Consider the following 10,008-nt stretch of genomic DNA (forward strand, 5'->3'; position numbering starts at 1 on the left):
CCCTAATTCAACCACAGGGGTCAGCAGCTTCTGTCCATTGGTTGGGTGTAAATATCTGCATCTGGCTCTTTCGGCTGCTTGTTAGGTCTTTCAGAAGTCAGTTATGATAGGTCCCTTTTTGTGAGCACTCCATAGCCTCAGTGATAGTGTCAGGCCTTGGGACATCCCCTTGAGCTGGATCCCACTTTGGGCCTGTCACTGGACCTTCTTTTTTTCAGACTCTTCTCCATTTTCATCCCTGCAGTTCTTTCAGACAGGAACAAGTATGGGTCAGAGTTTTGACCCCATCCCTCTCTTGATGCCCTGTCTTCCTGCTGGAGGTGGGCTCTACAAGTTCCCTCTCCTCCACTGTAGGACACTTCATCTAAAGTCCCTCCCTTTGAGTCCTGAGAGTCTCTCACCTCCCAGGTCTCTGGTGCATTCTGGAGTGCCCCACCCCCAACCTCCTGCCTCCTGAGGTTGCCTGTTTCCATTCTTTCTGCTGGCCCTCAGGGCCCCCACCCAATACCAGCTCAGATTTCCCTCTCCCCCTGAACTCCAGTCCACTTTCTCTCCCAGGTTCCTCCCTTTCTCCCCACTTGTGATTGCTTTCTTCTACCTCCCAAGTGGGACAGAGGAGTCATCACTTGGGCCCCTCAGCTTGTTAACCTTTTTGAGTTCTGTGAACTGTATCTTGGGTATTCTGTACTTTTCTTTTTGGGGTGGGGGACTAATAGTCACTTATAAGTGAGTACATACCATGCATGTCCTTTGGGGTCTTAGTTACCCCACTCAGGATGATATTTTCTAATTCCATCCATTTGCCTGCAAAACTCAGGATATCCTTGTTCTTAATAGCTGAGTAGTATTTCACTGTGTAAATGAACCACATTTTGTATCCATTCTTCTGTCTTGGGACATCTTGGTTGTTTCCAGCTTCTGGTTATCACAAATAAGGCCACTATGAACATAGTGGAACACATGCCCCTGTGGCATGGTGGGGTATATTTTGGGTATATTCCCAAGAGTGGTATTGCTAGGTCTTCAGGTAAATCTGTTTCCAATTTTCTGAAGAACCTCCAGATTGATTTACAGAGTGATTGTACCAATTTGCACTCCCACCAGCAATGAAGGAGTGTTCCTCTTTTTCCAGGTCCTCTCCAACATGTGCTGCCACCTGAAGTTTTGATCTTAGCCATTCTAATTGGTGTAAGGTGGAATCTCAGGGTCGTTTTGATTTGCATTTCTCTGATCACTAATGACTTTGAACATTTCTTTAGGTGCTTCTCCACCATTCTAGATTCTCTGTTGTGAATTATCGGTTTAATTCTATACCCTATTTTTTTTTATTGGGATGTTTGGGTTTTTGGAGGTTAGCATCTTGAGTTCTTTATATATTTTGGATATTAACCCTCTATTGGATGTGGGGTTGGTGAAGATTTTTTTTCCAAACTATAGGTTGCTGATTTGTCTTATTGACTGTGTCCTTTGCTTTACAGAAGCTTTCCAGTTTCATGAGGCCCCATTTATCAATTCTTGATCTTAGAGCATGAGTCACTGGAGTTCTGTTTAGGAAATTTCCCCTGAGCCAATGAGTTCTTTCCCACTTTCTCTTCTATTAGATTCAGTATATCTGGTTTTATGTTGAGGTCCTTGATTCACTTGAACTTGAGCTTTGTTCAACGTGACAAATATGGCTCTATTTTCATGTTTCTACATACAGTCAGCACCATTTATTGAAGATGCTATCTTTTTTTCCATTGTATATTTTTGGCTTCTTTGTAAAAGATCAAGTGTCTGTAAGTGTGTAGTTTTATTTCTGGATCTTCAGTTCTATTCCATTGATCAATGTGTCTGTCTCTGTACCAATACCATACAGCTTTTATCAATATTGCTCTGTAGTACAGCTTGAGGTCAGGGATTGTGATTCTCTCAGCCATTCTTTTATTGTTAAGAATAGTTTTTGCTATTCTTGGTTTTTGCCTTTCCAGAAGGAGCAAATCCTCTTAAGGCACTGCCATGGTGGGGCCTCCAGCTTGCTGTGTAGATGACCTTGAACTCAGGAGCCTGCTGCCTCCACATCCAAAGTTCTGGAATCACAGGCATGCATGGCCACAGAAATTTTGTGATGCTCAGGATCCAATCCAGGGTTTGGAGCATGCTGGGCGAGCACTCTACCAACTGAGCTACATCACCAGCCCTATAAGACAACACACTGAAAAAGAAACAAGCACACATTGACTCAAGAATGAGTGGAAAGCTAGCCCAATGTGATGGCTGTGGTTAGATGTCACTAAAGATTTTCTAAGAGAGGACTGGAGGTGTATCTCAGTAGAAGAGCTCTTGCCAACCATATACAAGGTCAAGTTTCATCCCTAACAGCCCCCAGCACACATGCACACATATACAACGAAACATTACTACTAAGACAAAAGTGTATAATCTTCATTAAATTTATCTGAGGAAGCCTGGAAACTGCTGCGGGCTCAGCATAATGGAGTGTGTGTGCCTTTAGTTTCAGAGCTTAGGAGGCAAAAGCAAGCGTATTGCTATGAGTGTGATGTCATCCTGGTTCATATCATGCACTGGGCTAACAAAGGCTACATAATGAAACCCTGTCTTAAGAAAAAAAGGGAAAAAGAAAAAGAAGAAAAAAAGAAAAAACTGCTGATGCCACAAAAATGTCAAATAGCACAGCTTTGATGGTTTAAAAAAAATGGTTCTTGGGGCTCAGCAGTTAAGAACACTGACTACTCTTCCAGAAATCCCGAGTTCAATTCCCAGCAACCATCTGTAATGGGATCCAATGCCCTCTTCTTGTGTGTCTGAAGATACAGTGTACTATCATATATAAAATAAATAAATCTTAAAAAATGTTTATCTGAAGTTTTTTAAATGGTTATTTTCAATATATTATAACAGAATTAACTAACTGAGGACCAGCAAGATGGCTTAGCAGTAAAGTCGATTGCTGCCAAGTTTAGTAATCTGAGTTTGATCCCTGACTCATGTGGTAGAAGAGACACAATACCCAAACCTCCACTAACCTCATCCACTAACCTCAACATGCTTACCTTCTTATATACATACATTAGAAGTACACTAAATTAATAAATATAATTGTTTAAATTAAAAGTAGAATTGCCACATAATTCAGCAATTCTGTTCCTAGCCATATACCCAAAAAGAATCAGAACACTTATGTTTAAATGAACATGCTGTTGTACATGCTGTTTCCTTGGAATATTATTCACCATAGCCAAAGAGTGGAAACAAAGAATAAGGTAAACAAAATACAATAAACCATTCAGTGGACTGTTTTGAGGCCATAAAATGAATGGATCACAGATACACACTACAACACAGGGACCTTGAAAGCACTGCTCTCCATGCTCAATGAAGGAACCAGACAGCCAGACGCAGTGGCACACACCTGTCATCCCAGCACTCAAGACGGTGAGGATGGAGGATTACCGTTCAAAGCCAAGCTAGGCTGCAGAGTAAGATCCTGTCTCACAAAAACAAGCGTGTGAAATGAGTGATCACAAAGAAGAGTGGCTTAAGTCATTAAACAAACAGAGAGAGGCTTGACTTCACATTGGGCAAGGGAAGAAACAGAAACAGTAATGGCTTCTAGCTTTTTATTTAACAAATCCACAGTTGTTCATTTAAAAGAAAGATGAGGAGGAAAGGAGAGGGGAGAGGAGGGAAGAAGAAAGGAAAAAAGAGGAAGAAGAGAAAGCTGAAGAGGAAGAGAAGGCAAATCAGGTGCTAGGAAGGGAAGGGAGAAGGAAAAAGAGGGAGAGGCGATGACAGAAAAAATAACAACACCCAGTACATACAAATATACACAAAGGGCACTCCTATTATTAGTGGGAATGTGGCTTATTATTGCACACTGGGAAAATTAAGATAACAAAATCTATTTGAAATTCCACATTCCACACGGCATTACCAGGATTACATTCCAAGCACATAGGACAGGTCACAACTGCAGGCAGGGGTTCATGAATCCCCATGCTACCTGAGTCCTATTGACAATTGGAGGCTCTTGGGGTTAGAGAAAGCCAGGTTTCTTTATGAATGTGACCTCTGGTAAGTCAACCACAATCCAGTAGATAGCTTCACATCCACCCAGAAGTATATGAACATCTCAATAAAAGTTGTGCGCATGGGGAAGTCTAAGGTAGGGGGTAGAGGTGATCTACGGGGAGTCAGAGAATGAAATGGACTGATGTGAATAAAACATATTGTTTGAAATTCTCAGAGAGTGAATACAATTATTTTTAACAGAATACTATGGCGTATACAAAATTCCTATGAGGAAATAAGAGCCAGAGATTGGAGGATGTGAGGAACGTTGGCAGGCTGGCTTGACGGGACTAACATTCATCTTATAGAGTATTATGCAGCTATTAAAATTAATGAGCTAGATATCTAGATATCTGCTTACAATGACCCACACACATCCAAATAAACAAACAAATAAGCAAGCTTTGCAAAAACATTGACACTATGCTCTCAGATATGAAGAGAGATTTGAACGCAAAAACCATAATGATAACATTAATTCTCTAAAAATATATATTAACTACCTAAAGAAAGGAGATGGGACCTGTGAGTCATATGATTCAGTGGACAAAATGCTTGCTGAGTGTTTTGGGTTATTATTATTGCTATGATGAAACGCTATGATCAAAAGCAACGTGGGGAGGAAAGAGGTTATTTGGCTTACACTTCACATTACTGTTCATCACTGAAGGAGGTCAGGACAGGAGCCTGGAGGTAGGAGCTATTGCAGAGCCATGAAGGAATACTGCTTACTGGCTTGTTCCTCATGGCTTGCTCAGCGTGCTTTCTGATAGAACCCTGGACCACCACACCAGGGTGGTCCCACCAACAATGGACTGAGCTTTTCCCATCAATCACTAATTAAAGAAATGCTCTATAGGCTTGCCTGCACCTTGATCTTATTGAGGAATTTTCTCAGTTGAGGTTTCCTCCTCTTGGGTGACTTTAGCCTGTATCAAGTTGACATAAAAATACCCAGCAAGATTGGGAACATGGATTTGGTCTAGAGACCCATTTAAAGGTGGAAGGAGAGAGGTTGTACTCTGGTCTCCCCATGTACAAACAGCACATGTGCACACAGACAATAACAATAGTAAATATAAATATAAACTTATAAAGAAAGTAAAAATGAGTAGCATCAAAGTAGAAAATACTTGCAACTGAGTAGTGTGTACTCCAAGTCCCAGCAACTCAAGAAGTTGGAACAAGAAGCTCACTTGAGTCTGAGTTTAAGGCCAGACTAAGAAATATAGCAAGACTTTGCAAAGAAAATTGGGTTGGGGAGATGGCTCATGGGAAAACATCTAACAAATCTGATGACCTGAGTTCAATTCACAGAACCCATGTCAAAATCTGGACACTAGCCTGACCTTCTAGCATGGAGCAGGCAGGGGTTCATGAATCCCCATGCTGAGTCCTATTGACAATTGGAGGCTCTTGAGGTAGGGAAAGCCAAGTTTCTTTATGAATGTGACCTCTGGTAAGTCAACCACAATCCAGTAGATAGCTTCACATCCACCCAGAAGTATATGAACATCTCAAATAAAAGTTGTGGGCATGGGGAAGTCTAAGGTAGGGGGCAGATGTGATCTACGGGGAGTCAGAGAATAAAATGGGCTGATGTGAATAAAACATATTGTTTGAAATTCTCAGAGAGTGAATACAATTATTTTTAACAGAATACTATGGCGTATACAAAATTCCTATGAGGAAATAAGAGCCAGAGATTGGAGGATGTGAGGAACGTTGGCAGGCCGGCTTGATGGGACTAAAAACCACAGCATCAGGAACAAGACAAACCTGCCTTGGCAAAGTGTAAGGGAGAACCCAATCCTCAAATGACCTTCATATTGTAGTAGATGCAGACATGTGGTGAAATATATCCTTTCAAAGACATTGAATATTTTCCAGACCTTGCAGGAAGATTAGTAATTTGTCTTGAGATCATTTAAGACATAGCCTGGTATCCTACTGTGTGCCCCTGACCCAGAATAGTGGAGGGAGGGAGGGAGGAGAGAGAGAGAGAGAGAGAGAGAGAGAGAGAGAGAGAGAGAGAGAGAGAGAGTTAGAGTTGTATTCATTTGCTGGGAGCAACCAACAGGTTGAAAGCAACCTTAACAAACATCTCTTACATGTTGGAGGCAATGTATGGATGCAGGTTGATGTCTGCGTGCAGTCTCAAGTGCTATTCTGGGTCAGTTGAGGTCAATGAAGAAATTTCTTCCTTTGTGAAACTCTGTTAAAGGTCTCTTTAAAGAATTTATTGTTCTATGCTGCAGTAAATCTCCAACCCCAATAAGACCATGCAAAGACACAAAACTCAGTCACAGTATTTATAAGCTGCACGCCTAGGTTGGGCAGATTTACCACTACACTACTCTGTTCCCCAGCTATGAGATCCCTTGCTATTTGGGGTTTCTCCCGGCCATGTGGTTCTGCTCCATTTTCTTTCCACCTTCTCTTCTTCTGTCCTCCTTCCTCTCTCCTTCTCTTCCCCCACTCTAAAGCCTCCAGCCCCACCTTTCCCTCCACTGCCCAATCACAGGCTCTAGCCTTTATCTGACCAGTTAAAATGGAGAGAAGGTTCACATGCAATCACCTGAGTGATTGCCTCAGGAGGCTGCCCCTCTTGAGGAAGCAGAATTAACATCAGAATACAAACAGCATCAGGACAACCCACAACAGTTCTAAGATGGAGCAGAGACTGAGGGAATAGCCAACAAATAACTGGCCAACTTTAGACCCATCCATTGGCAAGCACCAGTCCCTGACACTGTTAATGATGCACTGTTATGCTTGCAGACAGGAGCCAGGCATGACTGTCCTCCTAGAGGCTCTATCCAGCAGCTGACTGAAACAGATTCAGAGATTCACAGACAGATATTGGGCGGATCTTGGGACTCCTATGGATGAGTTGGGGAAAGGTTGAGGTCCCCAAAGAGGATAGAAACTCCACAGGAAGGCCAACAGAGTCAACTACCCTAGAGTCAACTAGGCTCTCAAGAACCACCAACCAAAGAGCATACAATGAGATGGACCTAGGTCTCCCACATATGCATAGCGGATGTGCTGCAAGGTCTTCATGTGGGTCCACCAGCAACTAGATCCAGGGGGAGCCTCCACCCTCTCAGAGGAAAGGGGGAGGGACAGATGGGGGAGGTACTCTGTGAAGGGGTATGGGTAGAGAGAGGGCAGTAACCATGATCTAAAGTTAATAAATAAATTAATTAATGGGGGAAAAACTATTACTTTCCAATAAATACAAAACAAAGCCCTTTCTTAGTAACAGACACACGTCAAACACAAATAACATACCTGCACAACAGAAAGGCAATAGAGACAGATCAAATACACACAATAATAGATAGGCAAGTGATCACAGACTAGACAAATAGAAGTGAAGAATTCAAATTTGGGCTGATTCTTAGTCAAACTGCACCAAGGAGAAATCAATATTCTCTCTCTCTCTCTCTCTCTCTCTCTCTCTCTCTCTCTCTCTCTCTGTGTGTGTGTGTGTGTGTGTGTGTGTGTGAGTGTGTGTGTGTGTGTGTTCATTCCTTAGTATGACAATAATAAATAGGTACAGAGATGAGGAGGGAGAAAGAAATAAATGTAATTTTAAAATGAAAGAAAACAGGGTTCCTTCCAGTCTGGGCCTGAGCACTGAGCAGATCCTGGGCGGCAGCTCTGCCCCCAATCTCACAGAACCCAGAGGAAGCAGGCCTCCCAGGAGCTCTAACCCAGGCAGTATCTTAGGTAAGCAGACAGCAACACTGGCCCCAAACAGGGAGTAACTGGGACCCACTAGGACCCAGAAGTCACTCCTGGCCTGGAGCACTGGTTCTTTCCTGTCTGCGACTGAGCACTGAGCAGATCTTGGGCCCCAGCTCTAACCCCAATAGTAACACCCACCCCACACAGTTCTGATACAACCAAGATAATAGGAAAGACAGGCTCCAGTCAGAGACAGGGCAGATAGCACTAAGGAGATCCAGATGGCAAAAGGCAAGGGCAAGAATATAAGCATCAGCAACCCAGGGTACTTGGCATCATTAGAACCTAGTTCTCCTACACAAGAAAGTCCTGAATTCCCCATATCACTAGAAAAGCAAGATTCAGATTTAAAATCACTTCTAATGATGATGATAGAGGACTTTAATATTACTACAATAACAACAACAACCACCTCAGAAGAGATTGTGAACAAGTCACTTATGGATTCTTACTAGTCATACTATTCATAATGAAGCAATTATTATTTTTATATAAATAATCCCAGACCACTGAGGAACCTTTTATGATACAAAAATTAATCCTAAATTGGCCTTTCATTGTTAAACAGTCTTCTTATGGGTTTTTAAGCCACAATCTTTTTCTTACCACTTAAAAGCAATCATGCAGTTACATAGTTCTATGTTCTGTCTGTCAGCCCCATGGGATTACTGTGAAGACAACTTAGGTGATGTCAGCATCATCCCTGGATCACAATGACAATACCTACCCCATGTTTTTTGCTTTTATTCTCTCTTTGGCATTCTTGGTTGTGAGTCAAGCTCCAGCCTACTCTTAAGTCATATGTCCCTTCCCAGCACCTGCTCGTGTAGAACCCATGCTTTGCCACTTAAATGGTGGCAGGGTACATGCAGGGCAAGCGTGATTGTCAAACAGTGCTTATGATGCTGTGTCACATATCTTTAAAGGATACAAGTTAGGAGTCTAGGGATGCAATCCAATTGGAAAAACATTTGTCTGGTATAACAGACCTGTAGGTCTGATGCCCAGCATCTTAAAACACTTGGTAGGGTTAAAATAGTTAGGGTTTCTATTGCTGTGATAAAATACAGTGACTAAAAGCAACTTGAGGTGGAAAACAATATATTTTGTTTATACTTCCAGGTAACAGTGCATCACTGAGGGAAGCCAGGGCAGGAACTCAGTGGGGCAGGAACCTGAAGGCAGGAACTGAAGCAAAGGCCAAGGAGGAAGGCTTCTTACCACCTTACTCCTCATGGCTGGCTCAGCCTGCTTTCTTAGATGACTAAGAACCACCTGCCCAGGGATAGCAGTGTTCTCCCACCCTCTCAACCCCTAACCATCACCACCCCAACCCCATTGGCTAAGCCCTCCCACATCAACCATTAATCAGGAAAAACGCCTACCCAGTTGCCTACAGGCTAATCTGAGCACGTCATTTTCTCAACTGAGTTTCCTCTACTCACATAACTAACTTGTGTCAAGTTGACAAGCAAACAACCAAGACTGAAAGACCAGCAGGAAGGCTCAGCAGGCAAAGGTACTTACCACAGAAACTGACAGCCTGAGTCTGATTCTCGGGACCTACAGAAGGAAAGGAAAGAACTAACTCCCTTGGACTATTCTCTGACCTTCACACTCAGGCAGTGTCTCCCATGAGCCTTAGCCCATCCTCCACACACGTATTAAATAATAAATAAATAAATAAATAAATAAATAAATAAATAAATAAATAAATACATGTGAAACAGGTATTTCAAACTAGGCACAGTGATATACCCCTGTAATCCCTTCACTTAGGAAATACAGGCAGGGGGATCAGAAGTTTAAAGTCATTCACAGCTACATCTCAAGTTCAAGTTAATTCTGGGATTATAGAAAACCCTGTCTCAAAGGAGAGAGAGAGAGAGAGAGAGAGAGAGAGAGAGAGAGAGAGAGAGAGAGAGAGAGAGAGAGAGAGAGAAAAGAGGGGGTGGGTAGAAAGGAAGGGAGAGCAAGCTGGGTTGTGACTCTGTGGTGGCAAAGTTCTTGCCTCTCTTATACAGGTCCTTAATTTCATCTTCTCATCTGGAGATTTTACAGGTTTGTTGAGTTTAATTATCTTGAAAAGCTCATACTTACCTGAAGAATACCATTGAGTTCACCTTCCCAATCTAGATGCCAGAGGTAAGCAGAAGGTCAAATCACCTCTCAAATCTTTCTGTT

The sequence above is a fragment of the Arvicanthis niloticus genome, chromosome 22, assembly GCF_011762505.2.
Source record: "Arvicanthis niloticus isolate mArvNil1 chromosome 22, mArvNil1.pat.X, whole genome shotgun sequence".
NCBI lineage: Eukaryota > Metazoa > Chordata > Mammalia > Rodentia > Muridae > Arvicanthis > Arvicanthis niloticus.